The sequence below is a fragment of the Aquila chrysaetos genome, chromosome 13 (genome assembly GCF_900496995.4).
Source record: "Aquila chrysaetos chrysaetos chromosome 13, bAquChr1.4, whole genome shotgun sequence".
Taxonomy (NCBI): domain Eukaryota; kingdom Metazoa; phylum Chordata; class Aves; order Accipitriformes; family Accipitridae; genus Aquila; species Aquila chrysaetos.
Window position 1 is genome coordinate 39670532 of NC_044016.1, and position 21941 is coordinate 39692472.

General features: G+C 39.7%; 1 long non-coding RNA gene across 1 annotated transcript in view; it reads left to right on the forward strand.

The window, feature by feature from the left end:
• The window catches only part of LOC115350345, a 262123-nt gene extending 249944 nt beyond the window's left edge, over positions 1 to 12179 (forward strand). The window contains exon 5 of the long non-coding RNA XR_003926401.1: positions 12054 to 12179. This is a non-coding gene — a long non-coding RNA (uncharacterized LOC115350345). The remainder of the gene's footprint in view (positions 1 to 12053) is intronic.
• The last annotated feature ends 9762 nt before the right edge of the window (positions 12180 to 21941 follow it).

Sequence of the window (21941 nt, forward strand, 5' to 3'; positions counted from 1 at the left end):
GCAATGGTAACTATTGTCATCATTATCACTTCACTGGTGGGGAATTGAGGCAGAGAACTGAAGCAACTTGTCCTAGACAAGTGAATCCACATTCAAAGCTAAGATTAGATCTTCCCTAAACATTGTTTGGAGGAATATTTAAAAATCTCCCTTGTCGATCCTTGAGCAAGCTAAGGCATTTATTGAGAGTACAGTAGTCCTGTGTGTGGGCCAGCTGATGTGAGGAAGAAGAAATTTCTAAATACCAAGGAGTCAGGATTAAACCTTCCTTTCTGGGGAACAAAGGAGAACTTGGAGAGGGCTGTGGCTTCCTAGATGATGGAGTATAATGGAAACCCTGATAGGGTAGATTGTTGGCAGCTTCCCAAGCAAACTTTGTGTTAGCTCAAATTCATGCTCCCTGTTAGTTGGGATTTAATTCAAAGTCATGGTCTGTCCCTTTATTTGGGTATGCATGCCATTTCCTCTACTAATGAGATACCTAATTCTGTGTAAAATGGCCTACGTTAAAGCTGCTCTGAAAATTCAGCTGCTTTTTACATATCTGTCTCCCTCAGTAAAACAGGCTGTGGACCTGTCTCAGGAATATAGTGTTAAGGATATTTTTCTGAGCTCATGCAAAGTAAAGTACTGCTTTTTATGGTCTGGCTGATGAAATGAGCTAATATGGTCCCAACAGAACAGAAAATCTCCTCCCTTATGGTTTCTTATTCCCACATGATTCTTATTTACTTCTGTATTTCTGTATTAGTCTATTTAGTAGGCATATTAGTAACCAAACGATGCCATTTTCAGGGAAGCTGCCCCTTGGGACAGTCTTTCTATTCTTGTCTGAATACCCCTGACCTCTACTCACACCTCTTGTAGGTTCTCTGTTGCTGTATTCCATTTTACGTGCATGACTGCTCAACCATGCCTCCAGCATGTGTCTCCAATAATTCATTATAGTCTAGATATAAAACTGAATGTAGAGAGAAGGAGGTGGAGAGGAGGGAGCTCTTACAGGATGAAGGCATCCAGTGTTCCTGGCAGTTGTCTGATTTTTAGAACTGGTGGCTTCCTGAAAGTCCTGTGGCTCATGGGTGGCTAATGTGAAGTGCATCTGAGTTCTCAGCATAGATCCTGTGGAGAGCAATCCATAGAAAATTGTTTGCAGCTGAAGCAGAGAGAGCATAGATTCAAAGGCATATATAGATCTGTCCTGAGACATATATATTAGGAGAAATATAGCAGGAAACCTATTCCTGTAATGCTGCTTCTTTTCACAATTGATGTGCCAACAGATGCAGCACTTTTCACCAGCTCGCACACTGAAGTCAGTAGTGTTTGCACCAGGGATGGATTTGGGTAATGATACCTGCAAGTGTTTGTTTAATTTGCATCAACTAAAGGGCTCAGCATACATTTTGGCTCAAATTCTCCATCTGGCATATATTTTTGCTTCCTTTACTTAGCTAGTGTTTATACGAGAGAGAATTTGTGGAATGAATCATTCCAATCCAGAGGTGTACTTCTCTGTGGCTGTAATGCGACTCTCCTCTGCAATGCTTTAGAACAAAGAAAGAAGGAAGTTATTACGGTTCTTGCACAGCTACCCTTTAAAGACAGCTTTACAGGTAATATTTCAGAGGATGGTGAGGAATAGTGTGCAAAGTCCCATAAAGGCAAATGGCAGGAAGAGCGTTGGGGAAGGCAACAGGTGCCAGCCAAGGTCCTCTGTTGATTTGCCAAGCGTGAATCGACAGCTACAGACATGCATCGTGTCCCTCTGAGGGCTTGCCCGGGTTCCGCAGCTGCCTCCTCCCTTGCAAAAAAAGTCCCTCGGAGTTACTTAAACTGACAAGTGTTGGCACAGCCCCTGTGGAGAAAGGAAGTCTGCTTTATTGCCTGCTGTCTTGATGGCACTTTGCATATTATTGCTGATTTGGTCTAGGGATCTGACTTTTTCAGGGTCTTATTTTCAGGACCGCCTTCCAGTGTAGCCACTGCATTCCTGCCCCTGCAGGTAGCTGCATCTGATGCTCAGTGCCTGTGCATCTTATGCCTCTGAGCTTTGGCAACAGCTCCTTTAGCATGCATGCAGATTTTTACATGCTCGTGGATCTTCTTCCAGCTAGCGTATTCCTACAACCCTGCAGCACTTCTAGCACTGGAACATGTTTCAGATCTTCACAGACTTTATTCTTAGAAGTGATTTGCTTTAAAGTCTGTGTGATGACTGGAAGAAACCTTTCACTGCAAAGGGGTTTCAAAACAGCCCTGTTTCTGGTTTCATATTCAAGTGCATTTTTCAGTTGTTCATGCTTAAGGAAAAACTGTGCTTTAGACTCGTTTTACAATTGGCATGGAAACTTTTAAAGAGAGAAAAGAGGGAAAAGCGGTTGAGTCCCATATTTTTCCTGTATCTGAACATACAGTGCCATTGGGAAGAATCCTATGTGGCAGATAAAATATCATTCAAAAGACCATTTATTTCAAAGGGTCGGCTGTGATATACACTATTATTTTTCAGTATTGCTGCTCCAAGGCTGCATACCAGACCTCAAAGTAAAAAGTAAAGCACATCAAATGTCTGACTCTATCCAGTGCTGCTTTAAGGTGATAGTGAAATCATTGCTTGTGCAGAAAATAATGGTGATAATAGCAAAAGCTATGGGTTGTGGGTTTTTTCTGAGGTTAGGAAAATGGCATTAAGGAAACTTGTGCAATTGTTTTAGATACCCACTATACTGAGATTTTCATAGTAGAAATGCCAGAGTGCCATTCAGGTCTGTAGGAGCTTGCATTTATATTACCAACATGCTTATAAAACCAATGTTTACAGTTCTATTTAAAAGACTATTTGGTTAGGAATGTTTCAAAGAAATACCTGCTATCATTTTTTCCTAGCTTCATCATTAACATCGCTGCTTGCAATAATAACGTGTCCACCCACTTTAGCTCTGTCTCACAGAGTTTGTGTGAATTCAGAAGTTGAGGTTAATCTGCTTTTTCAACACCAGAGAAATAAGTTGTTAACGTGATTTCTTTTCCAACATGATTTTAGGGTGATAGTTTGCTGTGAACAGGTGAAGTTTTTAAATGCTTGGAGCAATATTCAAGTTCATTGTTTATCTAGGATATCACCTTCTTGAGCTGTGAGTGTATTTCTTGTATCACATTTGGGATTTTTTTCAGCACCGTACATTAAAAAAATATTCCTGCAGGGACCACTTTCAGAACCAGAAAAAAAGCAGTGTCCTCTCTAGAGTTTTTTAAAATGTCAAACAAATAGATGTGGTCATGGACAGAGGTCCTGATTTCTTCAGGATGACCTGAGAATTCCTAAAACACGTTGGGCTCTAGAGAACCCTTCTGCCTGACTTTTAATAGAAAAATCTTCACCTTTTTTATTTATTGCCGGATATTTGCTAGAAATCTTCTGATGAGATTCAGTTGCGCAGATCTCATCAGCGTTTGTAGCGCAGAACTAGAGGCTACTTCAAGTGACAGTATATCACTGCTTCTCTCAGTCTTGGACTTTTCCTCACTCTCAACCTCTCTAATATTACTAGGAGGAAAAGAATGATCAACAGGGACAAATACAGCAGAGTTGGTCTGACTGGGGAGTATACTTGTGTAGCTATAGGGGTGTGACTTGCTTACGCTGTGTGGCAGTGTGTGCAGTACACCATGCTGCATAGTGATGGAAATGGAGCAGTGATTATTCCTTCTGTTTGCCCCAGTGAATTTGGAAACGAGTAATATCACTTAGGATCCATTAATGATTGCAACACTAGAAGTGGTCAGCTAATGTACCTTGAAGAAACCTCTACAAGAAGCTTTCAGCTTTTTAAAGCCACTGCTTGCTTACATTTATTTAGGTAGAGAAATTCTGATGATTATTTAAATGGATGTAAGTTTGTCTACCATCCTCTTTTATCCAATGTTTTGCCCTAAGAAAAGAGATTTCAGTAGGAAGGTCCTGTTCTTACAGTGGTTTCAGTTTTGTGCTTTCAGTAGAACTAGTGTTGTGCGAAGGCATTTGTCTTTTCTTTTTCCCTTCTTTTTTAAATGGTGATTTATGTGAGATTATTTGCATGAACAAGATGGCCGGAAGTCTTTCGTGCACACTTTCTAGAAAGTGACGTTTCTTTAGGGAAACAGTTAACTACATACTCATTTTATTTCTACTTTAAGTAATACATACCAGGTATGTGTATCCTCTTAAAATTTCAAAACCAGTATTATTTTATAGGTTAATAGCATGTCTTGCTCTGTGTATATATTTTAAAAGTCAGATGATAAAACAGGTTCCATCATCTCAAAGTGACAATAGATCTTGTTGGAGACAAATTTATAGCTATTACAGTTTTGTGCTTGTGTCAGCTAACCTTGGCAAACAGAATCCTAGTTGCTATTGGGATGAAACTTATAAATCTTCTCTTTTCCACTTTCTCTTCCTCCTGGTTTTGAAACCTTGTCTTAGACCTTGTCGCCTCCTTTATTCATGGCAGCAAGAGTATCCTGTGGGTTGAAATTTCTTCAAGGACTAGGATGTAATATTTCACCCCTTTTTTTTATCCTTTTTTAAAAAATTTATTTCTCTCTCTTTTGCCTTGATGCATAAAAAAGTGTAGACACCTTGGTGATGGCTTCTGAGATCACTGTTTAAGATATTTGTTTATACTCGGTAAGTTTCAGAAACCGAAAGTAATCTTCTAATGCCTTCCATGTCAATGAATCGTTTGATCAGTAAGAGTCCTTGATTCATTTTATTTTCTACCATAATCCTGTTGTTCAGTGTCTCTGAGTAATACAGTTTTTCTCTATGTAATCCTTGCAATAACTACTTCAACACAAGTGGACGAACATTCTATGCCGGGACCCCTTTTGCTTGCTTTTCCCCATGTCTCCAGAATGTAGAGTAGATCTTTTAAGGCATGTGAACTTTTACTGCATTTATCGAAAGATCTGTAATAAAGTAAGCAACTCACTCTAGAGCTAAGTGAAAACTTCCTGCCAAAACTTTGTGTGAAATTACTTCTTAGCAAATTGTAAGAAAAAACCCAGAAATATTAAATGCATTTTGTTAAAATATTTTTCTATTTTCATATTTTCAATTCTTTCTTTAAAAATAAACAATAAATTATGAATTGAAATAATAGATTACGTTTTTTCAAGACAAAATGAAGTAGTTATTGACTTTCATTTCTGAAACAGTTCAAAGTTTCCCAGTTCAGTGGACCTGTAGTGTTCATGTTTTTGCCTTTGGAAAAGGAATGCCACTTACATATCCCTAACCTGTGGCCTACAGTTCAATTTCTTAATAACTGCAAAGCAACTGTGGCCTCTAAGGCAGACTGAGTGCTTTGACACGAACAAAGTGATAGAGATGAATTTTAAATGCATCTATCTTTTTTTAAAAAAAAAAAAAAAAAAAAAGGCTTCTGTTTTAAGCCAGTTAGCTTTAATTGCAATAGCGCTGGACTTGCTCTGTCGTAACCATTAGCGTTTTACTGCTAATCATCTCTGCGAACAAACAATATACCCGCCTCCTTCAGCCAGCCCCAGCCTCTACCTGTTCATCCAGAAATACCTGCACTGTTGGGTCTCATTAATTCCAAAATTCTTACACAAAACCTGACCTGCTTACACTACAACTCATGAGATTCATAAAGTCAAATGGCAGATTTATACAAGCAGGCAGCTGTCTGCATGCGGAGTTATGGTGTATGGAAGAAATATGCAGATGTCAAATACAACCATGCAGTTGGCAAATCGACTTTGGGTATTTACATATAATAATTACCGGTGTGGGGAATTTGAGCATAATCCTATTCAGAGAGGGCATGCAATGCATATGGAGTAGCCCAAATACAGACTTTTAACTCTTTGTCTGGCAACAAGGATATGTTTCTCCCAATAATTCGGTGTTACTTGCTGTACTTTAGTTATAGAATTGCAGGAATTTTTATAGGATAGACCCGTTTATCTCTTCCAGAGATATTCTGGGTCCAAGAATGTAGAATTACATATAAATGAACTCCTTCAGTGCTGCAAGAACAATTTATTGCAGCCAGTGTTAGCTGCAGAATTATTTTCTTAATAGACAAAAAGAAGAAAATACAAAGCTATGTAGGTGCATCTGTATATGTAGTATTCAATTTATGGCAGAGGCTTTAGCTCGGCTGTTAAATAGCAAGTACTGAACTTTCAAAACTGAGCTGTGCACTTATCCACCCTCCCAAACTGGGTCAGTGAGGTGGCAGCTTGGAATGGCTGACGTTTTTAACGATCAGCAGTTACAGTGTGTAAAATGAAGGGGTCTAGAGGAAGCAGGTTCAGATCCCTTGAACTGACTTTGGAGATGAACACATCTCAGATTAGAGTGCAAAAATAAGTATGTAGGGCTGTGTGTTTGACATCTGCTGGATTGCATAAGGATGCTCTACTTTTTCCCGTTCCTTTCTCAGCCACAATCTAGCAGTGTTTTCACCTGGTTTTACTGTGATCATATTACTTCTGTTTAAGGCATGCAACTTCTTCAGTATGCACAAATCTGTCTTAGAAATGGTAACTGTGTTCTATGTTTGAACTAAAGCTTTCAGATTCACTGCTTTACATCTTGGGATAAATGCTGTGGCACAAGGAGACAAAGCTGTTCTTGTTCATTATTGATCTGTAGCTAGAGCTCAGCTTCTCAAAACGTTCAGTTTATTGTCCTAAGTGGGGTATCTCCTGCCTAATATGTTTCTGGACAATAAAAGAGACAGCACATAAAGATCCTTCCCCTGACACATTTCACCATCTTAGACTATTAATGCTTTTAAAATGTACACCACTAGATGAAGATATGTTTGGTTTCCTTCCTCTGACAAGGCTTTTCCAAAGATCTCGAAGTACAAACTTGGTTCAGATGTTTAGTCCAGTTTTCTCTCCAGGGCCATACAAAAAAGGAGAAATACAATCAAGGTTTCCAACTGGTAAAAAAAGCAAAAAGGAGGGAGAGTGCCTGGGTTTTTCCATTTTGAAAATGAAGTCTAGCATTTGAAATTTGCACCTAGAAACAGCAGGTGATGATTTTCTGTGGTTCCCCCCACTCCCCCCCCATATATTCCAAGAATCATAATTATTGTAATTTTCAACAAAATTATGGCTTGAATATGGCTCACTACCTGTTATAAATTTGCATGGAAAAGATTTCCAGACTCATAAATAGCACTGTCCACATCTCTGAATTTTCTAATTCTAATTGGGATAGGAGGTGGCTTTATGAAAATGGATTTGTTTTGCATCAACACTAGCATAATTGCTCACCCTTTTTAAGAGTTGTAGAGGCATGTTGATAGAGACAGGAAAGCAATGTTTGTAGGAGGATTTGATCATGGAGTTAGACGGCTGCAAGCGGCAGTGAAAATAAAAGTTCTGTAAGCCATTGGTATCTTGCACTATTAAGCTTACGTACATACACGCTAGCTATAGATGAGGTTTCCCTTAGCTGATTTTCTTAATTTGGATAAGAAGTGTTAATAGAAATAACAGTAGGATCATCTTGAACGGAGCTCCCCATCTTATTTTGATTTTCTTATTTTGATTTGTTTTAAAGTTTTTTGGTGTGTTTTGTTTTTTTTTTTGTCTCAAATTTTGCTGACAACAGGCATTTGAAGTTGCTTCCAAGTTGAGTTAACAGTGCTTGACATCTCTATACAGAATATAGAACCTGACAAGCATAAAATCATTGCCAGAGGTCCTTATTTATGTGAAATGCAGGACCAACAAACCTGCTGGGATGAAAAGAGGTCTGTTCTTGAAGTGATAAGAAACTTTCTAAAGGTTCATGGTCTATACTATCCTCCCTTGGCACAGACTCATGTATTTATGCTAAAGTCAGCAGAATTATATGCAGTCTACACTTGCTTGAGTGCGTGGTCACTCTGAGTACTCTGATTCACCTGCTTGTTTTATGCTCTCTCTATTGCCATAGAATTGAACAATTTAGGGGTGTAAACACTCTTCCCTCCTTGTCCCTGCAGTAAGGGTTGGAAGTACTACTACTGTCTGCTTCTTACTGCTAAGAAATTGAGAATCTTTTCTCCTTGCCCAGTGTGATGCAGAAGGTTTGTACTGGAGCAGACGGTGGTTCTCCAAGTCTCGAGCTATCGCGCCAAGTCTCTGCTGTAGGCACTGTGCCTTGTACTTAGTGCTGGCCTGAAAGCCACTGAAGTGCACATAACAAGTCTTAATCATCTCTCTGCTCAGCATCGGTTTGTTCTTTGCCTTTTAAACTTTGCCTTTCAGGGTCCAAAAATCTGTTTTCCGTTACTATATAAGTTCACCTTAAAAAGATACGGATGTGAAAGAGAACAATAGGCAGATTCTTACATAGCACTGGGTTTTTGCCATCTATCCTGGAAATATGTTCATAGTGATTCTCACGTAATGAACAAAAAGCAAGGTGATGATTTGTGCAGATGAAAAACATATTAAAACTTTCTTGTTATATTATCATTGCTGGAGAATAATTTTATCTTCTGGGAATTAAATACCATGAAGCTAGGTTATCAAATAATCTCCATATATCCTGATGAAATCACTAGGGGCTTTGTGTCTAGATAAGCACACAAATAGTAATTGGAGAGCAGGGATAAAAATAAAAAGTAGATATGAATTTTTTTGCTAGATTTAAAATCTTTTCAACTTAGTTATGCAAATATTCTTAAGTTAATGATGCCTTCAGTGACAGCAATAATAACATTTCTAAATCTGACCATTAAGTCCTTGGTTTTGTTCCATTCACTTGTGCCTAGATATTAAATTTCTTCTAACAACAAAGTGTAGACTCACTCATGACCCTCTGCCCACTATATGTATTTTAATTCTGTTTTAAAACATGTCATGCAGTCTTTGTTTTATCATAGAGATACAGTAGTTACTTGGATGAAAAATCACAACCTCCCAGGGAATTCTCCAGGGAACTAAAATACCAAGGATGCAGTGGATATTTTTTTTTTTTTTAAACTCATTTATGTATATGAGTTAGCTTAATTTTTATCACTGAATGCAGGCTGTGCAGAATTCTAACCAGATGAAGCACAACTCTCTATCATTTCTGCATGGATGCAGTGCTGCGTATTCTAATAATAGCAAGCATTTTGAAACACGAGATAGTAAATTTCTGGATGAAAGGGAGAGTTTGGCTTGTTATTGTCAGCCTGAATTCCAGCCATTCTGCTGAGAAGTTAATAATAAATAAAGACCAAGGGGCATGTATCACGTTATGGTTCTGATCCTACAGTTGCTCCCTGGAGATTTTTGCTTGTTTGAGGATGGCAGGATCAGGAACTTACTTTGAATATTAAGTATTCAAAATATCAGCAGGTTGAGGAGAAAAGGCAGGTTTGAGTATACATGTGCTCGATGCTTGATTTCATGTCTAGATTCCATAGATCCCTAGCTACTGGGAAAAAACACCTGCCAAAAGGGAATGGAGTGAAGATTGGTGTTCAAATAAACAAAGAAGCATGTGTACGTTCGTATAAATACACAAACATGCGTGCAAAATGGCAACTCCTGAAGGACCTAATAAGACCCCCTGTAGAGGCTGAGACTTTGGAGGAAGCTATTGTTCCTGTTAAATTTTCATAAGATAAATAGGTAAAGAATAGCGGAAAGGAAGAACTGAGAAGCAGTGGCACTGTGCTAGAGTGGTATTCCTGCTGCTGCTTTTCCTTCAGACCCGTGCACCATCCTGTTTTACTCTCTTTGCCTCTATTTGATATTTGGATTGTGAGCTTTTAGGATAGGGACTGTCTTCTAAACAGCTGCATACAGAATGCAGCACAATATAGCCTCTTTCTTTGCTTTCAGAAGATGTCCTGAGGCCACCTGTCTGATAAATTAAGATGCTTCTGCTGAATAACATGCTATTTAAAAATGCTGAATTTTAAAGCAGATAGATCCTGGAACACCTGAACGTGGGTAGCCTGTGGGCAATGAATGATATACCCCAGCAGCACAGAGTTCGGTGCAGGGTATGGCATTTTTCTCAGACCCTCAGTGACACTGATCAAGTGTTGGCAGTCTAGTGACATTGCTGTGTTGCTGCTGTTTTAATTGCGCTCACTGCAGTCACACCTCTGGCTTAATTGTAGACATACCCAATCAAAGTGTTTCTAGAGTAGTTACAATTTATAAATAAAATAGAATGTTAAAAGGAAGTTTCAGTGAGGATTTGGTTTTGTGATTTTTCTGGTGGATAGAACTAAGAGAAAAAGCAAGCCGTGCTTTCCTCCATATTTTAATAATTTTGTGGCATACGCAGTCCATGAGCAGCATCACTTCACAGAACCATTGCGCTGTCAGTCTTTTCACTTCTGGGCAATTAACACTGAGAAGACACCACCTAACACATTCCTCCTCACACAGAACAAAACTCTAGATATGATTATTTCATCACAAAAAAATTAATGCTGCCCTGTTTTACAACCTGGGTTTTAACATAGCCTGACATCCTGTTCTTACATTTCTCTGCTAAGTACACATCTAGTTACTGCTGTTCTGTCCCTGATGCAACAAGCTGACAAGAAAGAGCATATTCATCGGGAAACTGGGGTAGGAGCTGAGATGCGTCTTTTGAGGTGGATATATTTAGATACATTGTGAGTGGCATATTAGATCTTTTAACCCAAATTTAAATTTGAAGAGTTCTTCTGGGTTTCGGGGTTTTCAGGTTTTTAGCTTCTTTTGCCACCTCAAAAAGGATAGGAAGGTAGAATGCAGACCAAATCTCACAACAAAACAATGCTAAAAATAATCGCCCAAATCCCAACCTTCAGAAACCTTCAGAAGTCTGGTAAGAAAATGGAGGTTTAAAAAAAAAAAAAAAAAACCCCAACAATTTTTTATTTTTTTTAGTTTTTAGATTTTATTTTTTTTAAAGCATCACTTCCATCGCTGTTTAGTGTACCTCTGGTATAATTCAGTGTTTGCTGATTGATAATGATTCTCCACAACCTTGTATTTCAGTGGAGGACCTTCTGCATGAGAGAGCGCAGCCCAGGAGCAATCCTTCTTGGGTGACAGAGAGAATAATCCCATCTTTCACCACTGCTGCCATCACTGGATTCCCCTTTGTACCAATATTCTTGCAGCCTCTTTTGTGCTTGTGTGGTGACCTTTTAATATTAGTGCTGATGTACTCTCATTTCTAATTGCTGGCAAGGATATTTTCCAGAGTAGTGGTGTAACAAAAAGAAAGGCTGTTGCAATGCCATGTTATGTTTAAGAAGCCGTAAATGATGAGATAGGATTTAAGGAGTTCTGCGTACATGATACAGTTGCATACATGTGATGTAAATGAGGAAAAGCCCAGTACTACTTAGTTTTACTTTTAAATTCGAGTTGCTATCTGATCAAAACTGGCCAAAGACTCTACTCCGAAACGCCAAAGTTGCCTATTTGAACTGCACAATGGAACAAGTATATCTCCACAAACTGCAGCACAACTGTTACGACAAGTATATTTTTCATTTAAGTTTGCCTGTGATTACTGATGCGGCTCTTTTTTCCTTCTGCTATCATATGTTATCTTCACTCTGAATAATGTCTAATATAGATTGTAATCTTTTAGGGCTCATACAGAAAGCTTCTTTTTCTTCAGCAATGGATGCAGGGTATTTCCTTGTGTGTTAAGCAGGCTTAATTTCATATCAGCGTTTTCAAAGAGGACCTGGAATCTTGGGCTGAGAAAGTCAGGTTTCCAGTCTATGCTGAAGCTTTAGTCCCTGATGGTATGCTTACACTACAGGCCCAGGAGTAAACTCAAGTGCTTGGACTTGTTCAATTAGTGCTTTTGAAGACAATTCTGCTGTAGGGCAGGCTGGCTGTGAGGAGTGGAGGTGTGAGCCTGCCCATGGCGTTTGGCTTAGAGCCAACGGTTGATCCCTGACTTGCCTTTATTTAAGGATATGACATAGCCCGAGCTCCTGAGAAACATTTGCAAACCCTGAAAAAGTTTGTTAGTGTATAATGTTTCTTATGAACTTCTGAATATTTTACCATTTGGTTTTCAGGTGTGTCTTGGATTGCTTTTGTATTCAGCAAGAAGCAGGCCCTGAACCTGCCTTTTGCACCCTTTGAGAACGCTGCTTCATGTGGAGCCATTTTCTAAAAGACCTGTTGAGAGTTACCCTTTTCCCAAACAGGTGAGATGAAACATCATCTTAGCAGATCATGTAGGAAAAGAATAGCTGAAGAAAAGCTTCAAATAACACTTTAACATGTTTTAAACAAAGGTACTGTTTATGTGCATGCTCTAAATGTTATATATCAGCATTTTTCTGATTGACTTTATTTCTGCACTTTCATTCTAATATTAAATGAGTCAGTTAAAATGGATTTACGTGAATCAGACCCCATTGTATTTACGAGGAGAGAGTTGTTAGTTGCTGGAAGTGGATCTGTATTTCTTAACTGATTCATTGAACTCGTGTGGTGGGCTGATCTTGGCTGGATGCCAGGTGCCCACCAAAGCCGCTCTGTCACTGCCCCCATCAGCTGGACAGGGGAGAGAAAATACAATGAAAGGCTCGTGGGTCGAGATAAGGATGGGGAGAGATCACTCACCAGTTACCGTCATGGGCAAACCAGACTTGACTTAGGGGAAAATTAATTTAATTTATTAGCAATCAAATTAGAGTAGGATAATGAGAAATAACACCAAATGTTAAAACACCTTCCCCCCACCCCTCTCTCATTCCCTGGCACAACTTCACTCCTGATTTTCTATACCTCCTCCCTGCCAGCGGCGCAGGGGGATGGGGAAACGGGAGTTGGGGTCAGTTCATCACGTTGTCTCTGCCGCTTCATCCTCCTCCTCAGGGGGAAGACTCCTCACTCTTCCCCTGCTCCAGAGTGGGGTCCCTCCCATGGGAGACAGTCCTCCATGAACTTCAGTTCTTCACGAACTTCTCCAACATGAGTCCTTCCTACAGGCTGCAGCTCTTCATGAACTGCTCCAGCATGGGTCCCTTCCATGGGCTGCAGTCCTTCAGGCACAGGCTGCTCCAGCGTGGGTCCCCCACGGGGTCACAAGTCCTGCCAGCAAACCTGCTCCAGCGTGGGCTCCTCTCTCCACAGGGCCACAGGTCCTGCCAGGAGCCTGCTCCAGCGTGGGCTTCCCCACGGGGTCCCAGTCTTCTCTGGGCATCCCCCTGCTCCGGCGTGGGGTCCTCCCCGTGCTGCAGGTGGAGATCTGCTCCCCCGTGGACCTCCCTGGGCTGCAGGGGGACAGCCTGCCTCACCATGGTCTTCCTCACGGGCTGCAGGGGAATCTCTGCTCCGGCGCCTGAAGCACCTCCTCCCCCTCCTTCTGCACTGACCTGGGGGTCTGCAGGGTCGTTTCTCTCACTTATTCCCACTCCTCTCTCTGGCTCCAGCTTTCTGTTGCGCAGCAACTTTTCTCTCTTAGATCTGTTATCCCAGAGGCGCTACCGCTGTTGCTGATGGGCTCGGCCTTGGCCAGCGGTGGGTCTGTCTTGGAGCTGGTTGGTTTTGCTCTGTCGGACATGGGGGAAGCTTCTGGCATCTTCTCACAGAAGCCGCCCCTGTAGCTCCCCCGCTACCAAAAGCTTGCTGCGCAAACCCAATACAGCTAGGTAAGGAAGAAGGGGATACTGTGGTGAGTAAAAATATAAAGTAGTAGAGAATATCAAAGTACTAGCAGCTGCTTTGTTTGTATAGCGCACAGTCTTTATCACAGTGTAATAAATGATATTGCACTCTCAGTATTCTCTCTGTGGAATGGACAAGGGTTTTTCATTTCATGCTTCATTCACAGCCAGCTACAATGATTTCACGGAGTCAGCACCTACGCTTAGCACAGAGGGAAGAACAACAATATATTTATGGCCTATAGGAGATGCGTCACAAATACTTCTATTTCCACTACACAGCAGAACACCAAGAACAGGATCACATTGCCTTGAAAGAGAAAAACAGTAGAGAGGAGAGGTCTTACGTGTGCAGCCATATGTTGAAAATTTTTACAGAAGCATCCAAGTTTCGTTTGGGACGTGCATCACCTTTTGCAGACTTACATGGCAATGGCACTAGTGACTTCAATAGGGATGTTATGATTTTGGAGGAAAAGAAAAAGATGTTCATTTTATAGAGGGGAAGCCAGTTTCTCCACAAATACAAGAGGATGAATAGTCTTGTTAGGGAATATTGTTGTGATGGACTAAGCATCCACCTTTTTTTTGCCTCTAAGGAGGTGTTTTCTAAGCTCAGTCCTCCTGTTTCCTCATTCTTATGATATGCAATTATTTAGTATCTACCCTCCAATTTCCAAGAGCAATTGAGTTTCTTTCTACCCAACATCAGTGGTATTCAAAGAATTAAATTAAAAGGTCTCGAACTATTTCAAAGATGTGGCATTTATGTTTTTCTTATCATTGCAACCCATCCCACTGAATTAGGAAGTGAAATTCAAGCTCTCAAACCCCGGGTCACTTTTTCTTCTCTTATCAGAACTGTTTTGCAGGGTAAGGTGCTTTCTTTTTCTTTCACTGAGAAGTGAATAGCTTTTGGTGGAGTATGAACAATTATCTAGAAAGATCTGTTAGTGAATTAGCCAAGGAAAGGCAAAGAACTGAGTATCTTCTGTCTCATACAAATAAATGAGCTACATCTGAAGATTTAAGCAATCAGATTTGCATAATGAACATGTTTATGCCACATTATAGTCACCTGGTTTACAAATTCAGTGAGCATTTCACCACTATTATCTGCTGTCATAGTAGAAAAATGAAACATTTGGGCAAAAACAGTTTGTAAGGCAATGTGAATGTACCTTACTTTGTGCTTTTTAACATCTGATATTCAAGAAGTTTTTCTTATTTGAGGAGTAAACTCACATTGCCAGATTAGTGGTTGAAAATGTAGGACTAGTGCATCTAGCTTCTAGTGATTTGGGCAGGGGATTGTTTGTCTGAATTCTCTTCCAGATTACTTAAATTGAGCAACTGGTTGTCTTTTGTATCTTATAATATTTCTATTTAATTTTCTGTTTTCTGTTATAAGCTTATCCACACCGTTAGTTTATTTTTTTAATAGCATTGTCTAGTGCAATAAGTAGTGTTTTGATTTCAGCACGGTCCCTTTGGCCTCATTTTAGGCAAGATTTTCAAGAGCACAAAGAAGAATTTATACACTTGCATATCTGAAAATCCTGCAAATACTATTGTACTATTTGGGCAACCTGTCCAAATATAGTGTTTTCATTAATTACTGTGTGGAAGTTTTTCCATTGTAGGCCTAATTAATTTCTCTCTAACCTCTTGAAAATCAGTTCACGAAACGTGAACTACATCGCTCATCTTCTTTCCACACTTTGTTCACTTACTGAGTGGGAGGTTTAGCGTTACCTCTTTCCACCCGTTTTGCTCAAAAAAATCCATAACTACTACAAAGATGCATCCTGTTAGCTCTGTTTTTCATACGCTGCATTTACTCCTGTGGTTCATGCTTCCCACCACCCCCCCAAACTTCAAACTGAGGTCTCGGTAGTGACCTAGCTTACAACTGATGAGGCAAAAGAGTTTCAGATGTTTGAATTTGCAAACAATGCATTTGCTTTACTTGAGATTTGAGCAAGAAAGGCACATACCTGCCAAGGAATGCTTTCATGAAGAGATGAGTATTTCCAGAAATGGCAGTTTACTTAAGATGCATCCATTTCTTTGCTTGCCCCAATTCACATAGCTTTTAAAAAGGTCTGATTTTCTTTCTTCTGTCTAAAACTTCCTTAGTCTCTCAGTCTTGACAACCAATGTTATTTGTCACTTTAGAAAAATGGTGGCTGCAGCCTCAGCAGGTGTGAAACTGCAAGCATGGATCTGCCCTGCACAGTATGGTTACCTCATCTGCTCGCACAAGCTGTATGGGTCTCATTTTTCACATTTAGAAGCATTGTGGAATTTTTTTTAGACCGCTAGTTTTATATGCTCCAGTGTCATACTCCATGGAGCGGGAATTGTAGCGGTTTAGTTACATGTTAGGACCACTTCCGAGATCATCTCCTCCTACGCAGCAGATCTTGCTTTTGGGGCTGCCTTCCTTTTACCTCCTGCAAAATTGTACATCACAGCCACAACTACTTGTGAGAAACTGCTACTAAATCTGCACTGATAGCAGCACAGGGTGTGAGAACCGTCCTGTGTGGCTGCAGTCCTGCGTGCCAGCTGTACTCTGCTGTTTCTTAGGCTTTGTTCTCTTAAGTACCATGTAGTGGGTTGTTTATAATCTTTCTTGTTTCCCTCTGTGGAAACAGGACATAGCTTGTAATGAATACAATGGATTTGTTTTTAATTAAGGCAGCTGGATATGACTTGCAATTATTCCTCAACACCTTGACGATTTTAAGCACAGACTCTGTTGTTCAGACTCCCTTAGCGTGCTGGCTTGGGAAATGGACCAAGTTGCGTGTGCAGAGGTGTTAGTGGTGCCTGTGCAGCAGCACGGTCTGATATTTATGTGGCAGGTACAGCCAGGTAGAGGTTTTAGTGGTTACAAAATATTTTCTGAAAAATTCAAAATGGGTCACAAAGAAACTACTTGCAAATTCAGGTCACACTTATTAGTTTTGGCTCAGGTATGTGTATTTTTCTACACAGCAAACAAAGAGGAGAATTTTATCCTGTTTACCCAGTAGGTGAGGGATCTGTTACCTCCAAGGCGTGAGGCTTGGGTTTGAATGCATCCTCACTGCAGGAGTTTTGAACACAGGAGCTCTTAGAGCAGGCTCTCATGTCATGTGTACCTCTGCCTGAAGATGTTCCATCATTTTTTAAAAAATACATATTTTAACAGTACAGCTGACATGCATCCAGTTGTATCGGAGGACGTGATGCCAAGATGCTTCTTGTTAGCCTGTTGTTGACCTCCAGCCGTGCAAACAGGGATTATGTTCTTATAAGAAGCAGTCTTACTAAGGTACAGGGTTTTCTAGTCGAATGTTTCCTTGCTAAGGTAGCTGTTTTTCAATTATAAGACCGCACACACATATATTTTTATGACCAGATTCTCAGTAATCTATCTTTAATTCATTGGAAATCAATGGAGCTGTATGAGCAACTGAGAGCAAATAGTGGCTTCTGTGGGTTAGTGACTGAAATGAAAAGTCAAATTCATTTTTTGTCCAGGAATTGGATCCCCTTCTGTTTCCAATATTTAACTCTTTTTTTTAGAAAGAGACACCTCCCCCCCCCCCCCCCCCCAAAAAAAAAACCCAAACAAAACAAAAACCAGAGAGAGACAGAAAAAGAAAAATATACATCAAAAATTGAAATCAGTTATGCAAGCGGTTGAATTTTTCCCCCTAGATATTTGCCCTTGCTTTCAGTCATGTTTGAAACAAGTTTTGGTATTCTTTTCCCTCCTCCTTATGCTTTCTGCACTGCACTTTCCAGAGGATTTGCTAAAAATATTTTTCCAATTCAAGTGCTCAGTACCTGAGGGTCAGGCTACTCTATTTTTTCGCTTACCTGTTGTTACTCTGGCTGGAAGTATCAGTGAAAAAGCCAGTCGTGCTGCCTTTTCCAAGCTCCTTGTCTAACTGTGAAAAATAATGAAGACTGCACAAAAAACCCTACTCCTAGAGGAATACATCTTAATATTAACATTTAGTATCTAACGTACAATCCATAATAATGCTTGTAGTGTAAGGGACCAAAGTTATCCGATTCATTCCAAATTTATGAAGTTATAATATTCAGGCTCTAAATGAAGGACAAATTTAGCATCCAAATTCTTAGTATCTAACGTACAATCTATAATACAGAATGCCTGTAGTCTAAGGGACTGAAGGTTGACTGTTTTATTCCAAATTTATGATGTTATAATTTTCAGACTCTAAATAAAGGGCAAATTTAGCATCCAAATTCCTTTTTCTATTTCCCTTTTGTAGACTCTAGGTAACAGGGTCAGATTTTATGAAGTGCAGCTTTCTCCAGACTAGAATAAAGGTACCTGGTTTTGTAGTGATTTATACAGTGGTTTTATTTTCTTTTACAGATCTTTGGACGTGTCTCCCCCTTTTATTTTTTTCCTCTTTTAGCATGAAGCCAATTCTTACACTAATGATATGTTTTCTTGTACAGTGGCTTATGATAAAATGTTGTTAAAAAGTAAGAATGTAAATAAGACTATGTAGTGTGCACAGAGGTTTTGTATGATTTGGTTCTTATCCAGTGGTAAGGTATCAAACACCATGACATAAATTCTAAATTATCAGAGAGACTTCCTGTGACAGACAAGACCTTGAATTAGAAAACAATCTCAAAAAAAGAATTCTGCTTCTATAGAATAATTTTTTCCAGGTTTGCAAGGAAGCTCTGTCTTTGCTGAAAGTAAGGTGGAAGTATACACGTTGTTTCTTGACCACTAATATTCAAAAGTCATAATCTGTTGAAAAATGTGTACCGTATGTCGGGAAAAATGTCTTTCTGTATTAACACGCGTAAATCTACCGAGTGTGTACCCATTTTATAATGTCATACAAAATAATTGGCTAAACTGGATGAATCATTGCTTGGTGTTCTGTCTGTCTGAAGGCAAAAGGAGGGCTAAATCAGTGGAACAGGCAGTCCAGCAACAGCCTTTACCTTTTGTTAGCCCCCCACCACTCCCAAAACACAGATTTGCTATCTTGGATTTGGACTGGCACCAATTCAGATGAAGAAGGGATTTTTAATTTGGATGAAATCAAAACCTGTGTGTGGAGGTAGGTATTTGTGGGAGCTGAAAGTTGCGTGAGAAGTAATGGCTGGACCGTAACGAGAGGAAGTATCTCATAGACCTTTCTTCAGTGGGTTGTTTTCTATGCTATTGTCCTTGATGTATCGCAGTGAGACTTCTGCCATACGCTTTTAAATGAGCTTTGTCATCATGCCTGCTGCATCTGTTCCTGCTTTTTAAACCTTGATGTGTGATGTTCTTACGAAGTGACTGTGCCTCCCTATGTTTGGATAACATCTAATGCCGGAGCCTGACCTGTGTGTGGTCGCGCCATTGTGTTAGAGATACTAAATAATATGGAAGTGATATATGTCATGTATTGTTTCCCAAACTAATGTTGACCTTAAGAGGCTAGGAAAGATTTTTGAGACAACTTCTTACATCAGCCTTCCAAGCTATTTATTAAGTCATCTGTCCCACCCTTTTGACTCTCTAGGTTTTAGGTTTGTGGTTCCTTTTTGTAAAACTTTCGAGGTTACATCACCGAGTTGAACTCAAGAAAGCTTAGGTTTGGCCACCAGCCAAAGTGCTCTCAAAGTATAGCATCCCAGAAGGATAATGTTTTCAACCTTTCAAATCTCAAATGGTTCGCTGCGGTTCTAATTACAGTCTCCCATCAGAATAATCTCCCATAGCGAGAAGTGAAAAAAACCCACAAAAAGCATAATTTCTCTATGCAAAGATAACACAATTGATTGCAACCTATAAAGCTACCAATTATACAAGATTTGCTTGTTGGGTATTTTAACTGTTACCATAGAATAAAATTCAGGTTTCCAGGCACTACCGCAGTCATCTAGTGTGACTGAACAAATGGGATGCTTTAAAAAACTCGCAGTAAGTCACTGAGCCTCCGAGAGCCTCAACTGTAAGCATTTAATTGCCATTGACAGTTCTGGCCAATTAAGTCTCTGCAATAACGATCGCATCAGCAAAAATTACTGGATCTTTTATGTTCAGATAACCGCAGTTCCTAATTGGAATATGGCTTCAATGAAATCCTTTCTCTCCATTACCAAAACTAACATTAGGGATCAGAGAGATCACTGTTTCGATCAGTGGGTTGTGAACTTTGCTAGGGGTAAGAAAGGCAATCAATTATTCCAAGGCAGTGAAAATGTTAGTATAGTTTAGAGTGAAGAAAATATTGCCGCTCCTCTCCTGTTGCCTTTCAAGATCAGTTGTCCTCAGCCTGTATTTGCACCATATAGTGTGGACTTAATGAGACAGAGCCAAGACTGAGCTAGCGTGCCCCTTCTTTCAAAGGGAATTACTAGCCTGATGTTACCGTGGTGTGGGTTTCTGGTCAGAAAGATATTCTCTCTTTGCAATGTAAACTGCGCTCACTCTTGGTTACTGATGCTATACTATGTAGACAAACCTTCTATTAATATCTTAAGTACATACGTGCTTCAGTATATTTACATACAGAGTCATGTTTGTGTAAACTTATGACAATTAGAGTGTTATTCTTACTTCTTGTACTTTAACCCAGGTAAGGAAATCATAGCAGCATGGTACTCAAGGCATCTTTTACATGAAAGTACTAACAAAAACTCTTACTTGACCAGCCTTAAGTTCTACCTTTATTGTCTTGCAGTACCTATCAAGTATTTTTCAAGCATTAGCTAGAGAAAGGCCTTGTTGTAAGTATTAGCTCAACCCACCAGTCTGTCTACTCTTCCTTGCAATTTGAAGAGTCCAGTAAGCTTCCCTTTATTTCACCTGCCTGTTAAGTGTGGGACTTGAGTGACTGATCTTCCAAATCATCTATCTAGTGCAAGTAAGAAGGCAACCCGGGAGAAAGACCAAGCTGGAATATTATAGTGAATCTGCAAGTTGTCAGGACACCGGGGTCTTTGTTAAGAAAGAAGACTCCCCAGTACCACCGGCTGAATGCAGTCTCAGTGGGTCAGAGCACAAGCCTGATGACTTGTCCCCCCTGCTGGGTGGACTGACACATAGTCTTGTATTATGGGATTACATGATGTTTGTTGTTATGGGTAATATTGTGTTTTTTCACTTTTATGCATCCCTGTTAGGTTTTTATTCTTTGAATTTCAATTTTAAGCTCTTTTTCTTTAGAATTCATATCTCATTCTTTTAAAACTGATATAGGCTAATTTAATCAAGCAGTCTCTAGAATAATAGGAAAGTTATGCTAATTTTTGGAGATTAAATTGTATCTCTTTTTTTGCTCATGAAATAACGTGCTCTTACTTTATGAGAAACTTGCTCTCTCTTTTATGGAGAGTTGGAATTGTTTCTTTAATACATTACAAGCTCATCAGGAAAGGATCACATGGAATGAATCCTGCGAGCAAAGGTAATCGACACGGCACCAACGTTAGCACTGCAGCCTTTTATGCCTTTCAGGAAAAGTCTGTGTGGGAATGTGTTTTAATAGGAGGAGTTAAGGCAAGCCTAATATCTGGATTCAGAAGAAGGAAATACTGTTATGGCTATTTAAGAATGCTCATTATTCAAAGGTCCCAAAGTTGTTATCGGTGACACTACAGATGTTTTTATTTATAGGCTCTGGGCTACAGCACCAGACTGAAACTTGCAGGTCCCGTGTTTGCCATTGCTTTCTGAATAGTCTTCGTCCCTCACTTCACTGCTTTTATCACCAGATATGAAATGGGTTTAATGATACTGGTCTAAGTTTAAGTGCTTTGAAATCAGTTGTTAAAAAGAAATAATACAAAACCTATTGGTGTGGTACTACTGTGGATTGCCAAGGCTACAGAGTTCCTCAGAGATACATGTCTGCATTTTTTTCCCTGTGTGGGATTTCTGTTTGCATAAAGAGGCTTTCATAGTAATATTTCAAACCCTAGCAAGCGCCAGTTGCAAAACACTGCTTCATAGCATTAGCTGCGGTGTATGCTCATTTTGCATGGTAAAAATGACTGCGTAAGGGCAAGGCACTGGAGAACAGTACCTACTATAACAGTGCCTTAAAATAACTTGCTGCTCTTTAGCCCCATGGGCACTGTGGTTTTAGCTTTATTTTACTATATGACATTAAGACTGCATCCCTAATTGCATAGCATAGAAGCCATGGTCTCCTGTCAAACAAGGTAATGGTCTGTGGTTCTCCTCTGGTCTCATATTATTTATTCTGTAACAGTAAAGAGAGAGCTTGTCACTGTGATGCTTAT